We start from the raw sequence: 14,032 nt of genomic DNA on the forward strand, positions 1-14,032 counted from the left end.
GGGTACTTTATCTATTTATGATTGTTTTCTCATATTATATAGTTTAAATTACAAATGTACATACAATTTTTTTGTATTTATTATTCTCTCATAAAAAAAAATATTTTTTTTGCCCAATTTGTATAGAATTGGCTTGTTTTTTCACTTATTAGGTCTGTTTTTTATTTTTTATTTTTTACTTAAAATGATACATGTACTAATTTTAGTGGTTGTTATAAATCATGTTAGAAAACAGTGCTTTGAGAAAAATAAGTAAAAGGATGAACAAACTATTTTAGAAATGTTAAAAGGTGTCTCTTGATTTTTTAAAAAAGGGTTGAAGTGGATATATTGGTGTATAAGATGCTGTAATTGGGGATATTATTATGATAGAAGAATAACACTAGAAATGTGTGATTATATATTCCTATTCTATTTGCTTGTATAGTTATTGTCATGATTAATGTCCACTAGATACGTGTGATTATATATTCATGTTTTTCTTGTCTATTTGATTTTGAATGTTTGTAACTCTCAACTCCTTGATTGGATTTTATGATGTAATAACTATGAAAAATACTATTATTTAATGAATATTTTTAATATGAATTTTAACGTTGTGTATAAATATTTTGAAGGAAAATTTTGAGTTTGATTATGCTACTGGTATTAAATGGGAACTGAAGACATTGGATGATCGATGGAAAGCCTACAAATATTCGTCACAGAATATTTATTTTTATGCTAATAAAACAAAACAAAAAATTCTAGCAACTAAGATTGATTCAGATATACCTCCCATTGAGTGGGCGGCTTTTGCGCATCACTACACGAATCTTAAGACAAAGGTAATAACTTAGTTTTTTTTTAGTAGTACTATTATATTAATTTTTTTGTTTTATTACTGTTATCTTTTATTCTTGTTATTTTTATAACAATATTACCTTTATTTTTTATGTTTATAAATTTTATAAACAATGCTTGCAAAATAGAAAAAATCGAAAGAGGCTTCTAGTATCACATGCCGTTGGTAGTAAAAATAATGCTAGAAGAGCAAGTAAAATGGTATTTTAACTTTTTTTTTTCTATTGAATCATTAGAGAAAAAGCAAGATGAATATGAAGAAACCAAAATCCAATTGACAGTTCTGCACTGGTGATATATCAGACATTTAGTTAGCGTAGTTAATAAATAATAGTTGACATTTTAAATATATTTACTCTAGAAGATGTTAGAATTTTTCTTATTTATGTTAGAATTTTTGTTATTTCTTGTTGTATACAAGTTTAGACTTGTCGTATTATTATTATTATTATTATTATTATTATTATTATTATTATTATTATTATTATTATTATTATTATTATTATTATTATTATTGAAAATATGTTAAATATTATATACTCAAAAAATTTGATTTTTGTTATTAGGGTTAAATACATAAATATAAATTTTAATTTAATAAAACTGTTCAATTAGTCACGGTCAAACAAAAACAAAGGCTGCATATTATAAAATAATAAAAAAACTTAGTTACGGAAAAAAAACGTAGCAAATTAGCACAAATTAGTCACGAATGGTATATGAAAAATAGTGCGAATTAGCCACAAAAATAGCGTGATTAAATAATCCGACATTAGCCACAGAAAAAATTGTGGTTGAAAAACCCAGCCTGCACAAATTAGCTATGGATGAAGTGTGGTAGAATTATACTTTTCGATTTGATTAATTTTATTTAGCCACGGAATTATGCGTGGGCAATGATGATATACAAAACGTGGCTCTTTGAAGGTCTCCACGATGTTTAAAACTGTGGCTAATAACTCCAAAATTGTGACAAATTGAAAATACAACCCCTCGATTAGCCACAAATATTTTTTCGTGGTCAATGTATGGTTGCTACCATTATCTTGGAGTTTAGCCACGATTTTTTCCGTGACTAAACCCTTTGTTTCTTGTAGTGACTCGTGGCATTGTACTTTTGAAAATTACGCGATCATTCTTATATACCAAAATAACTGTTTTTTAATCTCTCTTAGATTCATTTAAAAAATAATGTATTCGAATAATTATTTTGTTTAAATATATTAATTTTTTAGTAAAATTAAAAAATAAATAGATGCTTATTTAAAAAAAACAATATTAAATATCAAATAGTCTTTAGATAATTAAAAAAATTTAAAAATAAAAATAATGTAGAAATAGATAAAATAAAGAATTTTAAGACATGAAAGAGAATTTATTAAAAAAAGAAATTGATTAAATTGATGAATAATTTTATTTAAAATAAAAAATATAGAAATTTAATGTATTACAAATCATATTAGATTCTTTTGTTAATGAAGAGAATAAATAAAATGGTTAAATATGTGTAAATTGATGTAAAAAAATATGGTATTATAATAGACCGATATCTATTTGTTAATTCCTAGAAATGTTTGCATATATAGCACTACGCAAATGAACCCATCAGCTGCAAATCATACATAGCGTGGGTTGCTTTGAAACTCTCTTATCATATAACAACAAAGTCAATGCTGTGTCAATACCATTTCAGTCGTTTATTGTTCCAAAGATATTTTGGTATTGTATTACGTGCTACATGACAAATGTTTTATCAGCTATCACTAGGGCGGCTGGCAATATATACTCTATCCACAGGTACTCAATTCGGACCAACCTATTTGAGTAAAGTTGTCTATCCGACTCACTGCAGGTAGGATAGGATGCGCGCGGTGCAAGTTTGCCTGCGGGTAAGGTAGGGTACGGGTTCAGTACCCTATTCTATCTGCACCCCTAATATATTATATAATATATATGTAAAAGTTATGTATATAGTGAAAAAAGTGAGTGTAAAACTCAATCTTCCTTTTACAAAAACTTAAAATAACCACTAAGTTAGTTGATGATCATATTCTTTGTAATTTTATGTTAGTTTTCTTTAAAATTTTACTGTTTTTAATTTTAATTTGAACTTAGTTTTTTATTTTCTGTTTTATTAATACGTATAAAAATTGGAATGGTTGAATTTTATATTTGCTTGAAATTTTTTTTATTTTTATGCGGGTAGGATCAGATAGGGTAGAATTTAGAACTTTAGGGTGCGCATAGGGTTATGGTTGAGCGATTCTCAACCTGCAGATAGAGTAGGATAGAGTATTAAGAAAGTTTTCAACCCCCAAATAAGATCAGAATAGAATCCAAATTTTACCATATCCTACCTATTGTCAGCCCTAACTATTATTTGGTATGTGGTATAGCAGTGTTTCAATAAAGTGGATAAAACATGTGAAAATTCGAAGACGAAGAATTATTGGATTTGACAGCTCAGCACAACATTTTTTTCTTTTTTCTTCATTTTTTTTAATAAATTTTTTCTTTGTTTTCTTTTCCCTTTTTTTAAGGGATGTTTTCTTAGCTGGTCCATTAGTAGTATTTGGTCCTGGGCCTGACCAAGTTTAATTTCATTGGGCAGTTTCGGAGTGCCTTTACTTGATCTGGAGAATCTTTTCTTTCAAGTACAATATCTTTAGCAAATCAAATTTGGGCCTTTCGATTATGAGTGAGTGTCTTCGAAATTCAATTACTAGCCCAAAAGCCAACCGAAAATTCGTGGTCCTATAAAATTAAAATCTCTATGGAACTAAACCCCGATATTTAAAGGATATTATTATTAGAGTTTAAGGTTTAGGGAAGGGAATTATTGTGCAGATTGGTTGCTAAGCATCGTTTAGAGAAGAAGTTCGGGTTTTCTTTCATAGACACACCACATCAAGAACTTGTCATCTTAATGTCTAATGATGTAAAGGGGAATAACATTATCCCATGGCTGATATTTGTTAGTTTCTTTCCTGGGGCTTAGGCCCGTTGCTATACCGAAAAAATAAAAGTATTATTATTGATAAATTTTTCTCGATGAAGTGTGAATAGAAGTATATATATATATATATATATATATATTACGTTTTTTCGTATGCAAGTGTTTTGTTCCGTTTCAAAGTAGCTGGGGTATACGGCTCCCTTGCGTGACTGTTCGGCCTCAATATGAGCTATACGTCGTCTGGAAGAGAGCAGTATATGACTTCGGTGATGCAAAACACGGCGGCGGGAACACCTGCAAAAAGCACTCCGACGCTCAAGTGAGAATGTGAGTTATGAGAAAATAAGAGAAATAAAATCAGAATGAGTTTTTTGTGACCTGACTTCCTCTGAGCTATTTGGTCTCGTTTTATAGATGAGTGAAGTGTTATCTTCTATTTGTTTGTTCCGATATTATCGGTTTAGATAGTGAGTTTCGTTGTCATTGGTAAAGGCTAGGAAATGATATTTGACTTGTGCGTGATTGTGATCATGTTGTGGTTTCTGTTCGGCTTGCTTGTTTTCAGATTTTGTGGTCGGTTAGGATAGTGGGATTTGTTACCGAGCTTTTCGGGGTACACGTCATAGTCCCCAAGCTTGTCTGGCTCTGTGCTTCAAGTGACAGGCAAGCTTTGTGTATTCATCCTCCTGTAAGATTTCCCGTGTGCCTTCATTATTTGTTTATATTGTAGTTTTGTTGTGTTTTTTGTTTTTTTTTTTTTGTTTTTGGCCCCTAGGAAGAGATATTGCTTGGAAGGAAGAAGTTTTCTGCGTTGTGAAATGCGCTGCGATTAATGCGCCCCTCCACTTTTTGGGTTTTCGATGTCCTCAACGGTTATCATTTAGTGTGCCCACTAAGGTAGTGGGCTTTTGTAATAATATTTGATTCTTGGCTTGAAATTGACATTTTGCTGCTTCACATTCTACCTGTTTAACCTTCACTATGACTTCTAAAGGTTAGTTCCCTTTCTTATTTTACTGTTGTTTTTACTTTTGAAATGGTGAAAGAGAAAGATAAAAAAACGGCTGTTGAAGAGAAGAAAGATAACCCATATCATTGGGTTCATGATGACGTTAGGACTCGGTATTCATCGTATATTGATGCTGAGTCCATGTGTGAACTCGAGGGCTAGCGGGTGGTAAAGGAAGGTTCTGGTGTGGGTGTCAAGTTACTTTACTGTTCTAGTGACGATAGGGTTTTCGAAAGGAGGGGTGATTGGCAATACTTTTATATGTATACTCCTTGCTTTATTGAACTTGGTGTGAAGCTTCCTTTCTCTGCTTTTGAGTGTGATGTGTTGATTCAACTGAATTGCGCACCTTCTCAGTTACACCCAAATTCTTGGGTGTTTCTTCATGCTTTTCAATGTTATGGAGTTTCTGTCTTTTTCTTGTTCTCTTTCTTTATTTTTCTCGCTATTCCAGTCAAAAGGGGTTCGGAAGGGGTTGTGGGTATGTTTGAGCAGTTTTTCTGGACGTTCCATTTTCCTTCTTTATAAATCCTCTTTCAAAAATTTTAAGTCCCTGTTTGTGAAAGTGCGGTCAGTCGAGGCCGAGTACTTGTTTTATCTGGACGACGAGCTGATAGAGAGATTTCCTCTCTATTGGTGTTCGGAGCCGTGTCAGATTCATGAGGCTGTTAAACGGAGTGAGGAGGAATAGTGGGTGTTAGATTTTTTAGTAGAGTATTTTGCTGATGGGGAGTGTTTGTCTATCCCCGAGGTTCTTCATTATCACAATTCAGGTGATAGTGAGGGTTTGAAGGCCTACATAGGTAATGTTTGGCTTTTGTTTTTGTTCTTCATATGTTTGGTTTAATCTGACTTTTGTTGCTCTGTGTAGGTGGACGAGTTCCTCTCCTCGACCCGTCGCGTTTTCAGTCCTTCCTTAAGAAGAAAAAGGAAAAGACTACTGATGCCTCTGAGGTTGTGAAGGAAGGTGGTGGGGACGCTGCCCAATCTGTTGCTCAGCCAGCGTCTTCTTTTAAGAGGAAGAGGGATGATGCTGAGAAATCTGTAGAAGTGATTTCTGAAGGTGATAGAGAAGCTGTTGGAGCTGGTAAGTCTGCGTTTGATAGACAAAAGAGGTTGCATGGCTTTATCCCGGATACCAGTTCTCATTCGTTGTAGAGCGATCAATTCCCTTTTGTCGAGCTTTCCGATAGGGTCTCTCAATACCCTGGTGATATACTCATGACTCGCCGGATTGGGGTAGAGAGTTTAGGGAAGTTCATTCAGGTTAATATTCTATTCTCAGCTTCTTTTGTTTGTTCTGTTTGTATCGTTGTTTTAACCGAGTTTATGTGGTTGATGTTTTGTAAATTGTTGCTTCGCGACTAATGTGTGCTGGTCGGACGACTGAACTTATTGGTGCCGAGCACCAGGTGGCTGTGGATAGGATTGATGAATTGGAGAGGACTTTTAAGGAGAGAATTGCTAAACTGGAGAAGTCTGTAAAGGAGAAGGACGACGTTGTTATAAATGCTACAGTGGTACGCGGAATCGTGATTACACTTTAATTATGTAAAATTTTTTGCTCTTTCTTTCCCTGGAAATGGCGCCAAAAACATGAAGCCAAGACCATGGTTCACAACTCCGTGTAACTAACCAGCAAGTGCACTGGGTCGTCCAAGTAATACCTTACGTGAGTAAGGGTCGAATCCCACGGAGATTGTTGGTATGAAGCAAGATATGGTCACCTTGCAAATCTCAGTTAGGCAGATATAAATTGATAATGGTGTTTTCGAATAATAATTAATAGAATAAGGATAGAGGTACTTATGTAAATCATTGGTAGGAATTTCAGATAAGCGAATGGAGATGCTTTTCGTTCCTCTAAACCTCTGCTTTCCTGCTATCTTCATCCAGTCAGTCTTACTCCTTTCCATGGCTGGCTTTATGTGATACATCACCATTGTCAACGGCTACTTTCGGTCATCTCTCGGGAAAATGATCCAATGCCCTGTCACGGCACGGCTAATCGTCTGGAGGCATCACCTTTGTCAATGGTTTCATCTTATCCTCTCAGTGAAAATGATCAACGCACCCTGTCACGGCACGGCTATTCATCTGTCGGTTCTCGATCATGCTAGAATAGGATTTACTATCCTTTTGCGTCTGTCACTAACGCCCTGCAATCGCGAGTTTGGAGCTCGTCACAGTCATTCATTCATTGAATCCTACTCGGAATACCACAGACAAGGTTTAGACCTTCCGGATTCTCGTGAATGCCGCCATCATTCTAGCTTACACCACGAAGATTCTGATTAAGAGATCTAAGAGATACTCATTCAGTCTAAGGTAGAACGGAAGTGGTTGTCAGGCACGCGTTCATAGGGGAATGATGATGATTGTCACGTTCATCACATTCAGATTGAAGTACGAATGAATATCTTAGAAGCGAAATAAGATGAATTGAATAGAAAACAGTAGTACTTTGCATTAATCTTTGAGGAACAGCAGAGCTCCACACCTTAATCTATGGAGTGTAGAAACTCTACCGTTAAAAATACATAAGTGGAAGGTCCAGGCATGGCCGAGATGGCCAGCCCCCTAAAACGTGATCAATAGTCTCCTAAGATGAACAATGGATTAAAACTGAGACCAAAGATGTCTAATACAATAGTAAAAGGTCCTATTTATAATAAACTAGTCACTAGGGTTTACATGAGTAAGTAATTGATGCATAAATTCACTTTCGGGGCCCACTTGGTGTGTGCTTGGGCTGAGCTTTAACTTTCCACGTGCAGAGGCCATTTGTGGAGTTGAACGCCAGGTTTTGATCCATTTCTGGCGTTCAACTCTGGTTTTGGATCCTTTTCTGGCGCTGGACGCCAGAATTGGGCAGAGAGCTGGCGTTGAACGCCAGTTTGCGTCGCCTAAACTTGGGCAAAGTATGGACTATTATACATTTCTGGAAAGCCCTGGATGTCTACTTTCTAACGAAATTGAAAGCGCGCCATTTCGAGTTCTTTAGCTCTAGAAAATCCACTTTGAGTGCAGGGAGGTCAGAATCCAACAGCATCATCAGTCCTTCTTCAACCTCTGAATCTGATTTTTACTCAAGTCCCTCAATTTCAGCCAGAAAATACCTGAAATCACAGAAAAACACACAAACACATAGTAAAGTCCAGAAATGTGAATTTAACATAAAAACTAATGAAAACATCCCTAAAAGTAACTAGATTCTACTAAAACATACTAAAAACAATGCCAAAAAGCGTATAAATTATCCGCTCATCACAACACCAAACTTAAATTGTTGCTTGTCCCCAAGCTACTGAAAATAAAATAGGATAAAAAGAAGAGAATATACTATAAATTCCAAACTATCAATGAAACATAGCTTCAATCATATGAGCGGGACTTATAGCTTTTTGCCTCTTGAATAGTTTTGGCATCTCACTTTATCCATTGAGGTTCAGAATGATTGGCATCTATAGGAACTCAGAGTTCAGATAGTGTTATTGATTCTCCTAGTTCAGTATGATGATTCTTGAACACAGCTTCTTTATGAGTCTTGGCCGTGGCCCTAAGCACTTTGTTTTCCAGTATTACCACCGGATACATAAATGCCACAGACACATAATTGGGTGAACCTTTTCAGATTGTGACTCAGCTTTGCTAAAGTCCCCAATTAGAGGTGTCCAGGGTTCTTAAGCACACTCTTTTTTTTTTCTTTTTTGCTTTGGACCTTGACTTTAACCGCTTAGTCTCAAGTTTTCACTTGACACCTACACGCCACAAGCACATGGTTAGGGACAGCTTGGTTTAGCTACTTAGACCAGGATTTTATTCCTTTAGGCCCTCCTATCCACTGATGCTCAAAGCCTTGGGATCCTTTTTATTTGCCCTTGCCTTTTAGTTTTAAGAGCTTTTGGCTTTTTCTGCTTGCTTTTTTTTATATTTTTTTTCTATTTTTTTTCGTCTATTTTTTATTTTCTGCAAGCTTTGTTTTTTGCTACTTTTTCTTGCTTCAAGAATCATTTTTATGATTTTTCAGATTATCAAATAACATGTCTCCTAGTCATCATTCTTTCAAGAGCCAACATATTTAACATTCTTAAACAACAACTTCAAAAGACATATGCACTGTTCAAGCATACATTCAGAAAACAAGAAGCATTGTCACCACATCAATATAATTAAACTAAGTTCAAGGATAAATTCGAAACTCATGTACTTCTTGTTCTTTTGAATTAAAACATTTTTCATTTAAGAGAGGTGATGGATTCATAGGGCATTCATAACTTTAAGACATAGTTACTACTACTAATGATCATGTAATGAAGACACAAACATAGATAAGCACATAACATAGAAAACGAAAAACAGAGAAAGCAAGAACAAGGAATGAATCCACCTTAGTGATGGTGGCGTTTCCTTCTTGAGGAACCAATGATGTCCTTGAGCTCTTCTATGTCTCTTCCTTGTCTTTGTTGCTCCTCCCTCATTGCTTTTTGATCTTCTCTTATTTCATGAAGCATGATGGAGTGCTCCTGATGTTCCACCCTTAGTTGTCCCATATTGGAACTCAATTCTCCTAGGGAGGTGTTGATTTTCTCCCAATAGTTTTGTGGAGGAAAGTGCATTTGAGGCATCTCCGGGATCTCATGGTGATGATCTTCATATGCCTCTTGAGCTCCATGAATGGGCTCTCTTGCTTGCTCCATCTTTTTCTTAGTGATGGGCTTGTCCTCTTTAATGAGGATATCTCCCTCTATGTCAATCCCAGCTGAATTACCTAGGTGGCAGATGAGGTGAGGAAAGGCTAACCTTGCCATAGTGGAGGACTTGTCAGCCACCTTGTAGAGTTCTTGAGGTATAATCTCATGAACTTCCACCTCTTCTCCAATCATGATGCTATGGATCATGATGGCCCGGTCTATAGTAACTTCAGACCGGTTGCTAGTGGGAATGATTGAGCATTGAATGAACTCCAACCATCCTCTAGCTACAGGCTTGAGGTCCAATCTTCTTAGTTGAACCGGCTTGCCTTTGGAGTCAATCTTCCATTGAGCTCCTTCTACACATATGTCTATAAGGACTTGGTCCAACCTTTGATCAAAGTTGACTCTCCTTGTGTAGGGGCGTGCCTTCTCTTCCATGTTTGGCAAGTTGAACGCCAACCTCACATTCTCCGGACTAAAATCTAAGTATTTCCCCCGAACCATTGTAACATAGTTCTTTGGATCCGGGTTCTTACTTTGATCATGGTTCTTGGTGATCCATGCATTAGCATAGAACTCTTGAACCATTAGGATGCCGACTTGTTGGATGGGATTTGTTAGAACTTCCCAACCTCTTCTTTGAATTTCATGTCGGATCTCCGGATACTCATTTCTTTTGAGTTTGAAAGCGACCTCAGGGATCACCTTCTTCTTGGCCACAACATCATAGAAGTGGTCTTGATGGGCTTTGGAGATGAACCTTTCCATCTCCCATGACTCGGATGTGGAAGCTTTTGTCTTCCCTTTCCCCTTTCTAGAGGATTCTCCGATCTTAGGTGCCATCAATGGTAATGGAAAAACAAAAAGCTTATGCTTTTACCACACCAAACTTAGAATTTTGCTCGCCCTCGAGCAATAAAAGAAAGAATAGATGAAGAAGAAGAAGAAATGGAGGAGAGGGGGGTGGGAAGTGTTTTGACCAAGAAGGGTGTAGAGGGGTGTGTTGTGTGAATTTGATGAAGAATGGAGGGCTTTATATAGGGAAGGGAGGGGGGAAAAGGTTTCGGCCATATGGGTGGGAAATTGGTTTTGAATTTTGAAGGTAGGTGGAGTTTATGAGGTAGGTTTATGGGGAAGAGTGGATGGATGTGAGTGGTGAAGAGGTGATGGGGAAGAGAGATTGAGGTGATTGGTGAAGTGTTTTTGGGGAAGAGTGTTTATGGGGTTGTGTGAAAGAGAGTGGTGAGAAGAAGTGAGTGGAGGTAGGTGGGGATCCTGTGGGGTCCACAGATCCTGAGTGGATCCTGTGGGGTCCACAGATCCTGAGGTGTTCAAGGATTTACATCCCTGCACCCATTAGGCATGTAAAAATGCCTTTGCACACAACTCTGGGCGTTCAGCGCCAGGTTGGTGGCCATTTTGGGCGTTCAACGCCCATTTGTTTGCCATTTCTGGCGTTGAACGCCAGAACCATGCCTGTTCTGGCGTTTAGCGCCCAGAAGCTACCCATTTTGGGCGTTCAGCGCCAGAACCATGCTCTGTTCTGGCGTTGAACACCAGACAGATGCTCCTCCAGGGTGTGATTTTTCTTCTGCTATTTTTGATTCCGTTTTCAATTTTTATATTTATTTTGTGACTCCACATGATCATGAACCTACAAAGACATATAACTAAGAAAAATATAGTTAGATAAATAAAAATTGGGTTGCCTCCCAACAAGCGCTTCTTTAATGTCAATAGCTTGACAGTGGGCTCTCATGGAGCCTCACAGATGTTCAGAGCATTGTTGAAACTCTCCAACACCAAACTTAGAGTTTGGTTGTGGCCTCCCAACACCAAACTTAGAGTTTGACTGTGGGGGCTTGGGTTGACTCTGCTTTGAGAGAAGCTTTTTCTGCTTCCTCTCCATGGTTGCAGAGGGAGATCCTTGAGTTTTAAACACAAGGGAGTCCTCATTCCATTGAAGGACTATTTCACCTCTGTCAACATCAATCACAGCTCTTGCTGTGGCCAGGAAAGGTCTTCCTAGGATGATGGATTCATCCTCTTCCTTTCCAGTATCCAGGACTATGAAATCAGCAGGGATGTAAAGGCCTTCAACCTTTACTAACACGTCCTCTACTTGTCTATAAGCCTGTTTTCTTGAACTGTCTGTCATCTCTAATGAGATTTTAGCAGCTTGCACCCCATAGATTCCCAATTTCTCTATTACAGAGAGGGGCATGAGGTTTATCCCTAAACCAAGGTCACACAGAGCCTTAAAGACCATGGTGCCTATGGTACAAGGTATTATGAACTTTCCAGGATCCTGTCTCTTCTGAGGCAATGTCAGTTGATCCAGATCACTTAGTTCATTGATGAACAAGGGAGGTTCAACTTCCCAAGTATCAATGCCAAATAATTTGGCATTCAGCTTCATGATTGCACCAAGAAACTTGGCAGTTTGCTCTTCAGTAACATCCTCATTCTCTTCAGAAGAGGAGTACTCATCAGAGCTCATGAAGGGCATAAGGAGGTTCAATGGAATCTCTATGGTCTCTAGATGAGCCTCAGATTCCTTTGGTTCCTCAGAGGGAAGCTCCTTATTGATCACTGGACGTCCCAGGAGGTCTTCCTCTTTGGGATTCACGTCCTCTCCTCTCCTCACAGGTTCGGCCATGGTGCTTATGTCAATGGCCTTGCACTCTCCTTTTGGATTCTCTTCTGTATTGCTTGGGAGAGTACTAGGAGGGATTTCAGTGATCCTTTTACTCAGCTGGCCCATTTGTGCTTCCAGATTTCTAATGGAAGATCTTGTTTCATTCATGAAACTTACAGTGGCTTTAGACAGATCAGAGACTAAGTTTGCCAAATTAGAAGTATTTTGTTTAGAGTCCTCTGTCTGTTGCTGAGTGGATGATGGAAAAGGTTTGTTATTGCTAAACCTGTTTCTTCCACCATTATTAAAGCCTTGTTGAGGCTTTTGATCCTTCCATGAGAAATTTGGATGATTTCTCCATGATGAGTTATAGGTGTTTCCATAAGGTTCACCTAAGTAATTCACCTCTGCTATTGCAGGGTTCTCAGGATCATAAGCTTCTTCTTCAGAAGATGCCTCTTGAGTACTGTTGGATGCAGCTTGCATTCCATGCAGACTCTGAGAGATCATATTGACTTGCTGAGTCAATATTTTATTCTGAGCCAATATGGCATTCAGAGTATCAACTTCAAGAACTCCCTTCTTCATAGGCGTCCTATTACTCACAGGATTCCTTTCAGAAGTGTACATGAACTGGTTATTAGCAACCATGTCAATGAGTTCTTGAGCTTCTGCAGGCGTTTTCTTTAGGTGAATGGATCCACCTGCAGAAGTGTCTAGTGACATCTTTGATAGCTCAGATAAACCATCATAGAATATATCCAGGATGGTCCATTCTGAAAGCATGTCAGAAGGACACTTTTTGGTCAACTGTTTGTATCTTTCCCAAGCTTCATAGAGGGATTCACCTTCTTTCTGTCTGAAGGTTTGAACATCAGCTCTAAGCTTGCTCAGCTTTTGAGGAGGAAAGTACTTGGCTAAGAAATCCGTGACCAACTTATCCCAAGAGTTCAAGCTGTCTTTGGGTTGAGAATCCAACCATAATCTAGCTCTGTCTCTTACAGCAAAAGGGAAAAGAATGAGCCTGTAGACTTCAGGATCTACTCCATTAGTCTTAACAGTATCACATATCTGCAAGAATTCAGTTAAGAACTGAAAAGGATCTTCAGATGGAAGTCCATGAAACTTGCAGTTCTGCTGCATCAGAGAAACTAATTGAGGTTTCAGCTCAAAGTTGTTTGCTCCAATGGCAGGAATGGAGATGATTCTTCCATATAAATTGGAATTAGGTGCAGTAAAGTCACCAAGCATCTTCCTTACATTATTATTATTTTCGGCTGCCATCTCCTCTTCCTGTTCGAAAATTTCTGAAAGGTTATCTCTGAATTGTTGTATTTTAGCTTCTCTTAGTTTCCTTTTCAGAGTCCTTTCAGGTTCTGGATCTGCTTCCACAAGAATGTTCTTATCCTTGCTCCTGCTCATATGACAAAGAAGAGGGCACAGAAAAATAATAATAATAATAGAGATCCTTTATACCACAGTATAGGGATCCCTGTGTGAGTAGAAGAAGATGGGGAGACAAAGAATGTAATGTAATGGAAGAAACACAACTGTGAGGAGGGTAGAGATGTGAGATGAGATGTTAGTAGATGAATAAATAAATAGAATAAGATGGGAGAGGAAAATTTCGAAAATAATTTTTGGAAAAGAGTTAGTGATTTTTGAAAATAGTTTTTGAAAAATGTTAGAAATTTTTTTTTTCAAAAAATTTTAAAATCAAAAATAAAAATAATTAGTTAATAAAAAAGGAATTTTTGAAAAAGAGGGAAGATATTTTCGAAAATTAGAGAGAGAGAGTTGGTTAGGTGGTTTTGAAAAAGATAAGAAACAAACAAAAAGTTGGTTAGTTAGTTGAAACAAATTTTGAAAAGATAAGAAGATATTTTTGA

General features: G+C 37.2%; 1 non-coding gene across 1 annotated transcript; it reads left to right on the forward strand.

The window, feature by feature from the left end:
- The first annotated feature begins 12,923 nt into the window (after positions 1–12,923).
- Positions 12,924–13,031, forward strand: LOC112787430 (small nucleolar RNA R71). Its single transcript, XR_003194845.1, has one exon. It is a non-coding gene; the product is annotated as a small nucleolar RNA R71 (small nucleolar RNA).
- The last annotated feature ends 1,001 nt before the right edge of the window (positions 13,032–14,032 follow it).

Source organism: Arachis hypogaea, chromosome 20 (genome assembly GCF_003086295.3).
Source record: "Arachis hypogaea cultivar Tifrunner chromosome 20, arahy.Tifrunner.gnm2.J5K5, whole genome shotgun sequence".
NCBI classification, from domain to species: Eukaryota; Viridiplantae; Streptophyta; class Magnoliopsida; order Fabales; family Fabaceae; genus Arachis; species Arachis hypogaea.